General features: G+C 42.1%; 1 pseudogene; it reads right to left on the reverse strand.

The window, feature by feature from the left end:
* Positions 1 to 242: 242 nt before the first annotated feature.
* Positions 243 to 16,565, reverse strand: LOC132869112 (aerolysin-like protein; annotated as a pseudogene).
* Between the last annotated feature and the right edge of the window lie 215 nt (positions 16,566 to 16,780).

Genomic DNA, 16,780 nt, shown 5'->3' on the forward strand with positions numbered 1-16,780 from the left:
AGAAGGTTCTGGGTTTGAGCCCAGTGGCCGATGGGGGCCTTTCTGTGTGGAGTCTGTGTGGGTTTCCTCTGGGTGCTCTGGTTTACCCCACCGTCCAAAGACGTGCGGTTAGGTTAACTGGCTACTCGGAATTGCCCCCAGGCATGAATGGTTGAGAGGAGAAAACCTCAAAATAATCCAGTAGAAGGCAATGGGAAACCATGACCATAATTCTTCCTGAGAAAGTTTGATGGCTGGAGCTGTCAGAGCAGCTCATTCACAACCAAATTTCCACTGGTCGAAACGACACCCTTGTAGGTTCCACTGGCTTTCAACTCCAGCACACTGCCATTTATTGCAGGTCATCTTGACTATGCCATTGAAGCAGAGATCCACTGGAGCCTGGCCAATTGTGATGTCCATTTTCATGGTTTTACCTTGAACAGGAAAAGAGAAGACCTTCATTTTCTCTTCAATAGTCTCCAAAGCATACGGTATGAACCCTCAACTCCAGCTTTTAATTCATGTCTTGTTGTGCCCTCTGTGATCAGTGGCATTCCTGCCTTCATGTCCAGGCTGAATGTGAATTCCATGTTGGTGGGAAGAGACTAGGAGGATGTTTGGGTGATTTTTATTTTTTATTTTTAATTTATTTTAATTTTTATTGATTTATTTATTTTTTAGGTTTCAATTTGATACAGTATTCTTGAGCGATCACATCCCAAAGTGTAGTATACTCAACATTTGTAAGCTCAGTAGACTTGATAGTGTTAACGAACATGAAGCCAAAGCAATCAATAACCAAACCGGAACGTTCTTTGATTCCCATGCAGTTCCCATTAGCAACATCAACAAGAATTTCCAGTTTCAGTACTCATTTTTTCAACTGTACTAAGAATTCCTGGGCTTGATTTGTCTTGAATTTGGTGGCACCTGGCGGCACGGTGGTGTGGTGGTTAGCGCTGTCGCCTCACAGCAAGAAGGTTTTGGGTTCAAGCCCAGTGGCCGACAGGGGTCTTTCTGTGTGGAGTTTGCATGTTCTCCCCGTGTCTGTGTGGGTTTCCTCCGGGTGCTCCGGTTTCCCCCACAGTCCAAAGACATGCAGGTTAGGTAAATTGGTGACTCTAAATTGACCGTAGGTGTGAATGTGAGTGTGAATGGTTGTTTGTCTCTATGTGTCAGACCTGTGATGATCCGGCAACTGGTCCAGGGTGTACCCCGCCTCTCGCCCATAGTCAGCTGGGATAGACTCCAGTTTGCCTGCGACCCTGCACAGGATAAACAGTTACAGATAATGGACGGATGGATGGATTGATAGCACCCAAGATGTGTTCCATCTCCACTTACCCAAAGTGAAAAGGAGGTGAAGTATGTACTCTACATTTTCAAAACTAAACTGTAAAATTCCAAGAAGGTACACCAAACCACCTGGACTGGCCATCAGGAAGTTGACCCACACCCAGATCTTTTTCAACATGGTTCCTTATTCAGCTCTGTTAAATTCAAAAGTGTCTCCTCCATCCTAAGCAATGATAACAGCATCTGCCAGGTGTGGCATGATCTTGCTACTCCCCTTAAAAAGGAACACAACACTTGGATCAACTCCTTGTTTTTTTTTTTTCCATAATCAACCAAAAAACACCTTGAAACCTTAATTCAGTACCTTCGTCATTTGGGAACATGTTGGAAATGGATTTTTGCTCATTTATCTGGATTTATTTTTAGTCATGGATAGAATAAACATGAGTCAACATAGGTGTATTTCATGAACAGTTCGTTAAAACGTGTTAAGTTACTGTGTTAGTCACAGCTCATACAGAAGGATAGCAGATGCTCCATATCATCCCAGACTAATGATAAATGGAGTTAGAAAACAAAACATGTTGTTGTTTAACAAAGTAAAATTTGTAATTGTTGATGTAGTGAGCTTTCTGTTTGGAAATATCAGGTTAAGACCACAGTGATAATACTCATACAATATGAGGAGGAGAATTTGCTTGATTCGAGAGTATAACAAGAATTGGAAGAAGAGTTTTTCGCTTGAAGAGAAGTGTTCCAAAGACAACACAAAATGAGTGGAGTGTTGTGGGGCACCATACGAGTACAACCTTCGAAAGTGGTGAAGTGGTGGACGCGTTGGGTGCTTGTAAGCTTGTCAGTTTAAGGGCTCGCTAGTGAATTAAGTTCACAGGACATTGATCATAAAGTAGCTGTCCTAGCTAACCAAATGTTCCAACAAGCAATTTAACGTTAGCTGGCTCTTAAGTTAACATATTTGTCTTACTTGATAGTCTCACAAGCACCTGATATTATTTGCTTCACTGGAGCCTCATAACCAAGCTATATGTCTGGAATGTTCGAATAATGTTGTTTTTGGTTTCCCCACCACAAAAAGGTCAAAGTAGACGTATGGATATTGGGGTGGATGCTTTATATTTAATGTTTTCAACCTTGGGTGCAGGTCCTCTTCTCTTCTTTGGAAGGCGGTGGGTATCAGTCGTATGGTGCCCCAGAACACGCCAATTGTTTTGTGTTGTATTCATGAAGCAAAATACTCCTCTTGTTGCAGTTATTATGACACCCTCAAACCGAGCATATTCTTCTCCGCATTTCATATGAGTATTACAGGATCACTATGGTCTTCATCTGAATCAATGTTGCGGTTGGAGTTCTAACACAAAGTAAACAAAGATGGCCATTCTCTTATTGGAAAATAAGGTCAATAATGGATCTGTAGAACTAGGGAGATATTGGACTTCTGGAGCTTCGGCAGGAAGAACATTCTTCGATGAAGTTTTTTGATGGTGGATCTACCATTTGAGGTTATTTGAAATCGTGATTCAAAGGAATTTTAAATGACTTCTCGAAACTCACTGTGGTTTCCAAAGGTTCACCACCTCCACTATTTTATTTTTTTTTTGGGGTGGTCAGATCCAGGTTGTTCTCAGTACACCAAATTGCCAGAACGGACACCTCTGTCCTGTAGACAAATTTGTCTACATCACTACTAACGTCTAATTTGTCTAAATTATTACTAATGAGGAAAATGGCTGTGGAATAAGTGGGGTCACTTTGGATATTTGCTTGATGGAAAATCTGCACCATGGAGTTCCAGGGCTTGCTTATAAATGGCCAATTGTAAAACTGGTTTCCAAATGATGTGCATCGCAGAGGATTGCTTGTTTTTTTTACACACAATGTACCTGAGCACTAGTCTGGTTAACACCAGACCATATCACAAGTGAAATATGGTCTGGAATCCGCCTATTGAATTTCTCGTAGGGGAGGTGTGGTTTACGATTGTCAACAGCCGTTTATTGGACGTTGCGAATGTCTATCATTTGGCGTAGCCCATGGCCAATCATGGCAGTTGTACCCGGTGACGTAGTTAGAGCGACGAAGAAGACGAAGAGGCGAAGAAGAGAAGGAAAGAGAAAGAGAAGGCAAAACAAAAATAGGAAAACAATGGCACCGAACGATTACTGCCGTTTGTGCAAGACAAATATGACAGAAGCTGGTTTGGTTAGTTTGGTTCGTATCGCTCGCCGCCATGTTAAATGTGATCTGTAAATAGTCCCAAATAAACTACAAGCTTCCGTTTGTCGAGTAGTACGCGTCACCGTCTTTCCACCCCTCCCCACTCTCTGATTGGCTCCCTAACTCAAGCGAGCCTTTAGACCATAGTTTCCATGCTGTCTTTTCAGATCGGAACGATTGTGCAAAGCAGCATGGGATTTCCCAGGCTACCTGAGCACAGCCTGACGGAAAGGATAATTTTTCCAGATTGAATTTTGTCACACAACATGAGCTGCTGTTTCCAAATACAGTTTCATGGAAACGTCTGAGTGGAATTTGGAGAAGCATTTTTGATTCAAGCTGCTACACCTGTTGAATTCTTGATTCTGATTGGTCAGAAGGTCTTGATTCATTTTCTCTCACAGCCTGAGTTCCAGCTGCATGCATGTTAATGGGCTTGTTCTCAATATGTTATTGTTTCTACAGGAAAAAAATGTGAAGTTGTCAGTCAGCTGTAACTTTGTTTGCAACCAAAAGTCTTTCTGACTCAATAAGACAACAAACATGGATTTTTTTTTTTTGGTCTGTACATCCTGACTTTGTTCAGTCGGTAAGACACACATTTGATGTCTTCAATTATTCAAGAATGATGGGATGGAATCTCATTTATGATATTTCATCTGCCAAAAACTGTATTAGATTTTGTGATAAATGATGAGGGATAGGCGGCACGGCGGTGTAGTGGTTAGCGCTGTCGCCTCACAGCAAGAAGGTCCAGGTTCGAGCCCCGTGGCCGGCGAGGGCCTTTCTGTATGGAGTTTGCATGTTCTCCCCGTGTCCGCGTGGGTTTCCTCCGGGTGCTCCGGTTTCCCCCACAGTCCAAAGACATGCAGGTTAGGTTAACTGGTGACTCTAAATTGACCGTAGGTGTGAATGTGAGTGTGAATGGTTGTCTGTGTCTATGTGTCAGCCTTGTGATGACCTGGCGACTTGTCCAGGGTGTACCCCGCCTTTCGCCCGTAGTCAGCTGGGATAGGCTCCAGCTTGCCTGCGACCCTGTAGAACAGGATAAAGCGGCTAGAGATAATGAGATGAGATGATGAGGGATAGACGTTCTTGCGAATGGGGTCAGACTTTATTCAAGAAATAAATTCAGTTTATTAAAAAAAACCAAGCAAGCAAAAAATGTTGCTTTGTGCTTTGAAAGAAGTGGAGGATCTTTGAGCCAGACAACCATGTAAACAACCTGTTTATTGAATGGCCTTGTTAAAGAAACCAGACATAAGCTTCGGCTCAAATTTGGTCGACTCAAGGGTCGATCTAGTCCGTCTTACGCTTCCGAATCAAAGAAAGTTTACGGAGCTCAAAGTTTACGGCTATGTTCTTCTTAGGGGGTGTCCTTTCACAGAGAGGATGTTTTAAGGTGAATGAACCTGTCTGAAATTTTTAGGTAAAGTCCCTAAAAAGTGTATCAAGACCAAGACAAGACCAAAACTCTGAGGGGTTGAGATCAAGTCAAGACCAAGACCAAAGTGTTTTGAGGCCAAGACAAGACCTGAGGTCTCAATACACTTTGAGGAGTTGAGATCAAGTCAAGACCAAGACCAAAGACAATACCAAGAATTTGAGGGGTTGAGATCAAGTCAAGACCAAGACAAAGGCAGGGCAAGACTGAGTCAAGACCAGAATGAGACCAGTGTGTGTGAAGGCATGTGTGGGGGGTGTTGGCCATGATCAGGAAGAAAGTTTTCAAATAATGAGTCACGTTATTGGTCGCATTTGAAGCAGGAAATTTTACATTCAGTCACAGTAATGATGTGAACAAATAAATCAGAAAATACACAGTCAATTCAGTGAAATCCTTGTAGTTGTGGTCTTGACCAGTCTTGAAATAAAATCCAGAGTCCTCCATGTCTGAGACCGAGACAAGACCAAATAAAAATGCGGTCGATTCCGAGATGAGACCGAGACCTTCAAAAAGTGGTCTTGAGACCGGTCTCGAGTACAACACCACTACCTGATAGCAGCTGGTCTCAGTGCTCTTCTTATCATTTTTCATTCTGATATTTAATTTAATCTATTTTATTCCTGAAGTTATCAATTTGAGGTGTTAATTTACTGACATTCTATTTACCAGGTTGCACGATACCATTTAGGTGTTTGATTTGGTCTTGATTTTATATCCTCTGATTTGATTTGAGACTAAATGAACTTGTGAATGTTTTATTTAATCACCCTTCGTCATTTTGGCATCATTCCTCGTCTGATGCTCTTCTGTCACATTTATTCTCTTGTTCTCTTTTATTACGATGTTGTCACTGTGCAGGGATACACAATGCATACGGAAAGCAAGACTCGAGTAGTCTCCTCAGGAAGGATTTCCTGCTTTAAAAAAAGGTTAATTATTGAAGCGTTTGATTTCACTTGGTCTCGAGGGTTCTTTTAATGTCTGCGCTTATGTGTTATATCGAAATGTTTCTCTAAAAGGCTAATGCAGAAATTCCAGCACCATTTTGCTGTTCAAGGCTCAAGGCCACAAACGTGGCAGAAAATATGGATTCCTGTAAAATACAGTACTTTAGTAATTCTTTAGCGAACTTCATTTATATATGCTGGATTTAGTTCAGTTACTTTAAGATGTCGTGTAGAGAATTAAAAAATAGAACAAAGCTACTCTATAAATCAGCCAATTTATTTTAAGAGACCCCCCCATTCCTTTTTTAGCGCAACACATCAAGTGAAATGTGTTCCGCAGTGAACGTTGATGATGCATGTTGCCATCATTCCATATTCATGGTGGGATTTGTGATTTGCCTGGAATGGACACCAGCTGTGCAGAGATGCCACTGCATTATGTTCTCTGACGATGCGACTCGAGTTTTGGAGCAATCAAAGAAATTGTCTTTGCTGCTCCCCACTGGATGATGGCACTGCATTTCTACGGGCCGTCATCATATCATAAGTGCAGGGTGTACTTATATGACGAGTTGTGTGTGTGCTTGCTGGGTTTATACAATAAAACCTCACAGCGACTGTAATGTCAGAGCTGCGAGACTCATTCTTTGCTCATTCTGGCTTGTCTCACCTTTTTGAACGATGCCACACTTGTTTGAACAGCACTTGTTTGTCAGGGTTTTTTTAATTATTATTTATTTCCGCAGCTGCAAATGAAGCGAGATAAATTTGAAGTGCTAATTGGCTCCAAACTCTGCTTCATTTTCTGGTAAACATCATCATTATCCAAATGCCCCAAAGGGACATTCTCAGAAAGTGACATTCTGGCTTTCTGAGTCTTTAAAATTTTAACAAGAATTTAAACTTTTTTTTCCCCCCCAGGACATACACTGTACTATCGAGTGGGGGGAAAACGTAAAGGGATGTCGAGAATACTGTCGCAGAATGGTGTTCACCTTTCACCGTGATCTGAAATTAAAATGTTTGCATTGGTTTGAGGACAGAACCCGATTTAGTTCACATGTTCTCATGATATTTATTGGGAGAAATGGGATTTCTTGATTGTTTTCGGAGAAATAATGGTTTGATCGTCAAGCCAGTGTTGTCAGTGTTGTCAAGGAAATACGGCTAAGTAACATGTCAGCAATGCAACTCAATACTTCTCAAAGTGTGCTTTCACAGTTTTTATACAGGCGCGCTGATTGCGCCTTAATCCTGTGCAGGTACGAGTTGTTTACGGCGCAAGTGCAAGAGTCCGCTTGGCATGCACGCTGTCCAGAGCGCGCCCAAGAGTCTATCTGATGTACGTGCCAAGGCATGCAGGTGTGACACTCTTGCACAAAATTCATCTCATCTCATTATCTCTAGCCGCTTTATCCTGTTCTACAGGGTCGCGGGTAAGCTGGAGCCTATCCCAGCTGACTACGGGCGAAAGGCGGGGTACACCCTGGACAAGTCGCCAGGTCATCACAGGGCTGACACATAGACACAGACAACCATTCACACTCACATTCACACCTACGGTCAATTTAGAGTCACCAGTTAACCTAACCTGCATGTCTTTGGACTGTGGCGGAAACCGGAGCACCCGGAGGAAACCCACGCGGACACGGGGAGAACATGCAAACTCCACACAGAAAGGCCCTCGCCGGCCACGGGGCTTGAACCCGGACCTTCTTGCTGTGAGGCGACAGCACTAACCACTACACCACCGTGCCGCCCTCACAAAATTCATATAAAAATTAATGTAGATATAAATATCTTGTGCCAAATTATGATGGCATGTTACAAAAAATAAAGAAAAAATCCAAGTCCTCGTCTCCATTTTACGAGTCGAAATGCAGTTAATGTACAAGTTCAAGTTCGAGTCATTGGTGCTCAAGTCCAAGTTGAGTCACGAGTTCTTAAAATTACGGCACAAGCCGGACTCGAATACGACAAGACTGGGTCAAGCCATGGCTTAATGGTTAGAGACGCAGCTTTGGGACCAAAAGGTTGCTAGTTTGATTCCCTGGACCAATAGGAATGGCTGAAGTGCCCTTGAGCAAGGCACCTAACCCCCAACTGCTCCCCAGGCTGCTCTGGGTATGTTGTCTGTTGTTCTGGTTAGGCGCGTCTGCTTAATGCCTGTAATGCAATTGTTCATCAGGTTTTCCTGCTCGATTCCAAAGCGCCAATGGAATTGGGGCAGCGGCGCGTGACAAACAATGACGAAAACACAATATCAGTTTTGCACAGTTTGGAATGGAAATAAATATTCAGCAGCGTTCTGACAGATAAACTCGGCCATGCTGGTGTGAAAAGGTGTCTAAAGGTGACACATATTTCCTTTTCATTGCCCTTATTAGGTCATTTCTCCATATGAATAGGCAAATCCTGTCTGGATTATTGATGGCATTTTCTTGTTGTGTGTCCCTGTAGGGAGACAACAAATGTTCTCCTTTTCTTCTCTTGCACTGAGCATGTTACAGCACTCGTGGCATCACTGAACAGTCTTCACTGATTTAAAGGCGCCTCAGAAAGCTGTTTGTCATGAATCAGAGGCAGGCTGATATAAAAGCCCGAGTCAGCAGACAGAATCGTGGTCAACAATCAGGCAAACGGAGCAATACAAATGAAACAAAGTGGACCTTGAGAGAAATCGAAAGGTTTGGCTCAAATGATTCGTTGGACCGGTCCGATGGCACATGTGGTCTGATGTTTCTTGAATTCCCCATGAACGATTGTAGCTCCTACGCGCAACCCTTTTCCCTTCCGCTTACTTTTCCTTTTCAAAAGAGGTTCTACTTGGAAAGTAAGAAGGGAAAACCCTCAGTTGTAGGGTTCTACAGGGAACCTTTTAGAGTACGGTACCTACTTTCGGCTCTTGGACCCTTGGAAGGAAGTAGCAGAGATTGTTGATGCCTCTGGTGAGTGTACGTAGCTAGTACTCTTGCAATTAATACTTGCATTAATTGTACGGTGAGCTTCAGGCTTTCCATTTTGTCATCTTTTTTCAGGAGAACTAAAAAATAAAATGCTGGACAATTCACACCGACAAGAGACAACTTTACCAATCTGTAGACAAATATATTGATCCATGATTTTCTTGCCGTAGATGTATGCAATCAGGTTTATATATTGGATATAGATATTTATATCTGAGTGTTGTTTTCTATTTCAGGACAACTGAAGGTCATCTTTTTTGAATTCCTTGTCCTCTTTCGAGAGAGCTGTTGGTTCCCGCAAACAGCCGCTCAACAGCTTGTTCCATAATTACACAACGGAAAGTAATCACCCTGAACAGTGCTCCTTAATTAGCTCAGCAGAAAGACTGGATCACCCTCAGGGGGCTTGTGTTCCATTGGCACCCTGAGGCTCTGGGCTCGCACCCCTCCTGTTCCACCCTCCCTGCTCCCTCAAATACTGTAGTCTTTCAACCTTTTTAACCACAAAAAACAGACCACAAGCCACAATATGTGTAATAGACCAGTGTTTAGGTGGTGAACGTGTGGTAGTTTGTCACTGGTGGGGATTGATTATGAGTCATGATTGAGGTGGAGAACCTATTCATGCATCCTTTTTACATCCTTCTGATTGTGCTTTCATTCATGCAAAGTATACCCACTTTATACCTTTCTAACCAGGTTCTGCTTGGAAATTAGAAAGAAAAAAATCCTCAGTTGTCAGGTTCTCCATGGAACCTTTAACGGTATCCACTTTACACCTTTCCAAAGAGGTTCTTCTTTGGAAAGAAGAAGTACAAAGAGAAAACCCTTCAAGGATACTCTTTGAGAAACAGACCAGAAAGACCTTAAACGTGCGAGGTGGAACTTCACCGTTTCAACATGCTGTCAGGCTCAAAGCTACACTCTTGAACAAATAGTTCCTTAAGGGTTCTTTGAAAAATAAAGTTTCTTAGTTTCCTAAAAGGATCTATTTGGAACCTTCTCTGACCGGGAAGACTCACCTTTGAAGACTCTACCAAGTACACCAGGTGGCAAGAATGACTATTTACAATCTTTGGAGCTTTTTTTAAAATTTCTTTTTCTATTTTTTTTTTCCTGTGTGTTTGTGTAGTTTGATGTTTGTTTGAGTGTTTTCTCCACCGGTGGTGGTGTAGCTCCGGACCTAGTTTTGGGTGTCGGTTCCCTCCAGGCCTTGGTTTGCCGTGGGCGATGCCTGTGCTCCCAGCTGTGGACTGCAGTGAGCTCGTTGCTCATTTTACGTCATGGTTGTCCAGTGCTCTGTGCTTTAACGCTTGGCGTGATGTTCCGAGCGATGTTGCTTGGTGGTGTCGCGGCGGCTGTGCAGGCGGTTTGGGACACACCAGCGCTTTGCGTGGCGGAGCTTCTCTGCTCGCTTTGTGGATCCATGGCGTGATGTTCTGAGTGATGTTGCTGACGGCGTCGCGGCGATGGTGCTGGAGATGTGGGACTTGTTTTCATGCACCTTTTGGTGGGACTGTGGCTGCTACACCACGGGAATTACATCCTGACCCCTACTTGGTGGACTTTTTACTTTTTATTTTTATTTATTTATTTATTTATTTTCTTATTATATTATTTATTTATTTATTATTATTTTTTTCTTTGTCTACTATTGTAAAGCGTCCTTGGGTTTCTTGAAAGGCGCTATATAAATTTAACTTATTATTATTATTATTATTATTATTATTATTATTATTATTAAATAGGTAATAAAATTCTGTGCCAGTTGTTGACAGAAATAAACAATTAAGGACCAACTGACATTTGTTTGTTTGGATGATGTCTCTCGTTGGACACAAAAATGCATCTCTCTTGCATGCATCAAAGAACAGAGAAGCAGTGATTCCAGTGATGGTACTGTAGGGCTTCCAGTGGGTCAAACCGAAGTCCTGCCTCCTGAAAGATGTTGTTATGGAAATGCATGAAGTCACAGAATAAAATTGCATTCACGTTTCTCTTTCAGTGTGTCTTTAAACGTGGTCCCTTTAGGAAGCCTACAACCCAGAACCTGGTTCATCTTATACGCTTGGGGGGGGGAGTTTGAAGTTACATTCTCTCCTTGAACTTTCCAACGTTCCATTTTGATCACTGAAACGAAATGGCTGATATGTTTAACACTCACCTCTAAAATAGGAGCACAAACACACCTGTCACCTGTGAATCAACCCCGCTGCACTGTGTTTAAATCTCTCAGCATGCACTCTTCCAACTCTCAGCCAAGTGCCCTGCAAAACACAGATACTGAAAATCAGTACTGGCACAGAGCAGAGGAGTAGCTGACGAGGCCTCGCGCCAGTTTCGATAGATGAATGGAAATATTTAAAGAGTTAGTAGGTGGCAGGGAAGACTGAGCACTCGGCACTCGGCCTTTCCTCTTCAAACGTTAACGCGGATTAATTTTGCTCGGCTAAGCCGTTCTAATCGACCTTCCTGCACCTGGATAGGAATTCGTTCGCGGATAAGAGATGCAAAAATGGCCACCTCAATGAGTGTGACACAGTGTTGTTTACCGTACCTTTCTCAGGGATTTTTGGAAGGATGCATTTTTTTTCATGCGGAATGGGTTTCGATTGAGATGTGCCTGGGAGGAAATCTTTATTCTTTGCACAATTTATCACCATGAAAGAAGTCATTACTTATCTCCACACCGGCCAGTGATGCAGTTTGGATCTCAGTCCTGCTCATGTTATCTTGATGATAAAAGGAATAAAACACTTGGGGGCATTCTGTTATTGGAAAATAATCAACCATGATGTATCGTGATAAAGCAGAGCTACTGTTGCGATTGTGAAAACGATTATTAATTTCTAATAACAGCACGTCCCAATGTGGCGACATATCAAATTTTTTAAATTTATGAAAGAATATCTTGTCATGTGTCACCATTTATAGTTGTTTCATGTTGTGGAACATCTGTAACACGAGTTCATTCTGATCATCTCTTCTGTTTTAGCTGCGAAAACAGTCGTTCCCTCAAAAGCCTGTGTTTCGAAGTTATGACAAAAACAGATGCAGCTTATGAAGAAATCGTTCTCCTGAAGACTTTCTTAGGTGGACTTGGGACTCTGGCAGCACGGTGGTGTAGTGGTTAGCACTGTCACCTCGCAGCAAGAAGGTTCTGGATTCGAGCCCAGTGGCCAACGGGGACCTTTCTGTGTGGAGTTTGCTTGTTTTCCCCGTGTCCACGTGGGTTTCCTCTGTGGGTGGTCCGGTTTCCCCCACACTCCACAGACATGCAGGTTTGGTTAATTGGTGGCTCTAAATTGACCGTAGGTGTGAGTGTGAATGGCGGTTTGTCTCTATGTGTCAGCCCTGCGATGACTTGGTGACTTGTCCAGGGATAGGCTCCAGCTTGCCCGCGACCCTGCACAGGATAAGCAGTTACGGATAATGGATGGACTTGAGAATCCTTCCATAAATGTTGAATAAATATCTCCTTACAGAAAACTTGACCAAGGGTAATGCATGTTTTTAAATGTATTTAATGCAGAATATCTGCCATACAAGCTCCTGTGTAAATTGTTCACATAGAAACAATTATGCCTTCGAACGAGTGCATAATATTAACCTGTGATTAGCAGTTGCCCTACTGTCAGAGCTGCTGTGATTGGAAAATCAATCAATCCAGACTGAATCGAAACTTCAACAGAGCTGGAATAGGAAAAAAAAGAAGTCAGAAGCAATCTACTTTCAGAAACTTTAGTCCAACTTGACTCAGTTTGACTCCAGGAACCATCTTAGGGATGATGAGATTTTCCACTCATATTGATCCCAGTGTTGTTTTGTTCTTCTTTATTAGCGAGCTGCACATATTAGTTCATATGAGTGGATGCAGAGAGCACTTTGAGATAAAAAGTAAAAATAAAAAAGGCAGATCCGCATTATTTAAAAACTAGGACACTTTGTCTAGACGTTTGCAGACTTGAAAGCAAGAATGTTGGGTCTGCACATGAAACACCACCATCTGTGTTCAAATTGGTTTTAATAACAATGCCCACAATGTAAGAGAGCTTTGGACTTTTTATTTTTCAGTCATTTGTGACCTTTTGATTCTTGAAGGATGATCCCTTAGAGACCTCGCGTGTGTTATTGCAGTTGTAAATGTCTCAATAACTTGAGAAATGTATGTTTTATGGTAATTAGCGAGCCACACAATATTTCTGACAGGATGCGAAGTTTACTTGCGATAAATATAACATAATTCCATTCCCAGGTTACCATCAGGAAAAATGCTGAAAATGTATCATGTATCATAGCAACATCATCTTTGTGTCTGATGCTTGTGTGCTAGATCTACGAGGCTGAGTCACTAAAAAGTCTAAATACTTTTCAGTAAATATCTGCCTCAAGACACTCATTATATGAGTATCTGTAAACATGAATAAAATATCTTGGTGCATCATGGTGGGGCAGCCATCTTGGACACTCCCTTTTTTTCATAGTGAAGTTTGAAACCAAGGTTTTGGACCCATCTCTGAAAGTTTGAAGGCACTGTAAAAAAAAAAAAAATTAGACAAGGAATCTACAGGAGAAGTGTTGTGAATGTAATAATAAAGGACACCCTACGGTTTGATTCTGAAGAGAACTGAGAGTTCTCAGCACTCTCGGGGCCGCTTGGAATTCAAATGCCGCTTTTATCATTGACGCTATGCTGAGTGGCAGAATTCGCTTTGCTGAGTGGCAGGATTAGCTTTGCTGATGATCTTTTAAAGCGTATGAGCTTCATTCATATTTATTTTCTCAGCATGGACCAGAAATATAGCACTACAAAATCTCAGGAGGTCACTACAAGCAACCACAATAAGCAACCACTTCAGTTTTTTCTTAAATTATCATCTCTACGTATGGCAGCCATTTAATTCCAGTGTCTGTGCTGAAATTCCAACACAAGCACACCTCATTTTACTTAATGAGGGACTGATTAGGTCATCACCTGAACCAAATCTGATTTAACGAGGAAAAGTATTAAAACCACTACTGTGGTCATCGCTATCCTCTTGCAATAGGACCAGTTTGGACGGCAAAAACAGTGCTAGTAGTACCTTAAATTTAATTGGAATACAAAAATATCTATTCATCATGCCAAAAGAGATAAAAAAGAAATGTTTTGAGTGAGAAAAAGAAGGGTTCAAGTCTATCTTGACTGGCAGAGGGATACAGGAAGCATCAGGTCGCTTCCATCCTCAAAATTTCAAAGACAGAAGTTCAGAAGAACAAGGTCAAGCAGCAGACACTGGGGACAACAAAGTTACTGACTGCCAGAGGGTGAAAACGACTCTCCACTGACCGGGATGATCATCAACTCCTTCGAATGTCACTCAACAACTGCAGGATGACATCAAGTGACCTACAAAAAGAATGGCAAATGGAAGCTGGGGTGAAGTGCACAGCAAGAACGATTCAAAACAGGCTCCTCCAGGCAGGATTCAAGTCATGCAAAGCTAGAAAAAAAAGCCCTTCATCAGTGAGAAGCAAAGAAGAGCCAGGGTGAGGTTTGCTAAAGACCAGAAAGATTGGACCATAGAGGAATGGAGGAAGGTCATGTTCTCTGAGGAGTCCAATTTTCAGCTTTCCCTCATCACCTGGTTGTCTAATGGTTTGGCGGAGACCTGGAGAGGCTGACAAGCCACAGTGTCTCACACTCATTGTGGAGGATCGGTGATGATCTGGTGCTTCAGCAAGGCTGGAATGGTGCAGATTTTTGTTTGTGGAGGACACGTGAATCAAGCTATGTACAGGGTTCTCCTGAAATAAAACTTGCTTCCTTCTGCTCTGACAATGTTCCTTAACTCTGAGGATTGTGTTTTCCAGCAGGACAATGCTCTATGCCACACAGCCAGGTCAATCAAAGTGTGGCTGGAGGACCACAAGATCAAAACCCTGTCATGGCCAGCCCAATTTCCAGACGTGAACCCCATTGAAAACCTCTGGAATGTGATCAAGAGGCAGATGGACGGTCACAAGCCATCAAACAAAGCTGAGCTGATTGAATTGTTGCACCAGGAGTGGCAACGTGAAAGACTGGTGGAGAGCATGCCAAGACACATGAAAGCTGTGATTAAATGTCAGGGTTATTTCACCAAATATTGATTTCTGAACCAAATTCAAACATTAGTATTGTGGTGTTTAAAATTGAATATGATCTTGATTTCTTTTCATGATTCAAGGTCTGAAAACACTTCATCTTTTTTGTTATTTTGACCAGTTGTCATTTTCTGTAATTAAATGCTCTCAGTGACAATGTTGTTTTGTGGAATTCGGGGGAAATGTCAGTAGTTTATGAAATAAAACAAAAATGTTCATGTTCCTCAGATACATAAATGCATAAATAGTAAAACCAGAGAAACTGATCATTTTGCAGTGGTCTCTTTGTTTTTTCGTACTTGTATTTATGTGAGAGAGAGAGAGGTAAATTTTGGTGTTCTCCAAGGTTCTGTCTTCGGCCCACTGCTTTTTTCTATGTATATTTTACCTCGGGGTGATAATATGCTGATGACACACAGTTGTATGTTTCTGCAAAGCCAGATAAGAGACACCAGCTTAATAAAATTGAGAAATGTGTGACGGACATTAGACACTGGAGGCTTATTAACTTCTTTCTGCTTAACTCTGACAAGAAAGAAGTATTTGTATTACCGGTAGGACTGCATGCAGCTAGAACTAAGTTTTCTGATGACACAGTAACTGTGGACGGTCTTTCTGTTTCTTCACATGCAGCAGTAAAAGACCTCGGTGTGGTCATTGACTGCAGTCTTTCATTTGATTCTCATATTGAAAATGTGACCCGGATAGTTTCTTTAATCTCAGAAATGTTGCTAAGATAAGAAATATAATGTCACTACATGATGTGTATTGTTAAAAGCGCTATAGAAATCAACTTTATATATATAACATATATTTTAGTCAATGTTGCGAATCAACGTTGAGAAGCATAAGCTTTCTTCAAAATGTTTTCTGAGCCATCTTTCTGAAACATCATTAGTCATAATCCCTAATTACTTCAGACTTAATCCTTTCATTATAATATCATTTGCTTCTCCAGGCGACAATGGAGTCTTTAATGGTTGTTGTTTTTTCCCCCCCTTCGATCTAATTGGGATGTCGGCTGCATACACATGTGCGAGAAAAATACAAAATCTGGCTCACATTCTAGTTATCATCTTTATATGTTGCGAGCAAAATAAAATGCCCTGCCATGCACGCTTGTGTCTTTCCTCAGTAAATAAAAACCTCCAGGCTAAAACACAAGCAATCTGGTAGTTATATCCAGTAATATATGGGCCTAGCATAGCATACTAGTTATTATGTCTATTGCTATAAATAGAGACATCTTGGTCATGTGATCTCTCTAATGTGTCGTGTGTAAACGTATGAATGTCCTGAATGCTTTGAAGCTGTTGTGATATGACAGACCCTCTTTCTGGCTCTCTGTATGGTAACTGTCACCTCCGTTAGTGTGAAGTCCAGAAGTGTACATGTCCTCATCACTGCAGAGGACACTCGGTCATGAGCACCTTCACTTCGCCTCTCACTCCTCCTCTGGCACTGCCAACTGGATGTTTCTCCAGCAGCTTCTCTTGGGTGACATTCGGCTTGAGCTGCAGCAGCTGGGCGGGCAACACAGAGGCGGGAGAAGCAATCCGTCATCCCTCTACTTATCACAGCAGTGTGTTGTGTGCACTTCCCAGCACCTCTCTTCAAGCAGCAGCGGAGTGGGTAATAGCCGTAAAGGCATGACACACCGGCGTTGAGCATGAGGGGTAAAAAAAAATGACATTAGGTCGTTTCAAGTGCAATTCACTTTGACTAAAGCAGAGGAAGTTCTAGATTGTGGGGTCAGGGCTAAAAATGCAGCCCATCCA

Source organism: Neoarius graeffei, chromosome 20 (assembly GCF_027579695.1).
Source record: "Neoarius graeffei isolate fNeoGra1 chromosome 20, fNeoGra1.pri, whole genome shotgun sequence".
Lineage (NCBI taxonomy): Eukaryota > Metazoa > Chordata > Actinopteri > Siluriformes > Ariidae > Neoarius > Neoarius graeffei.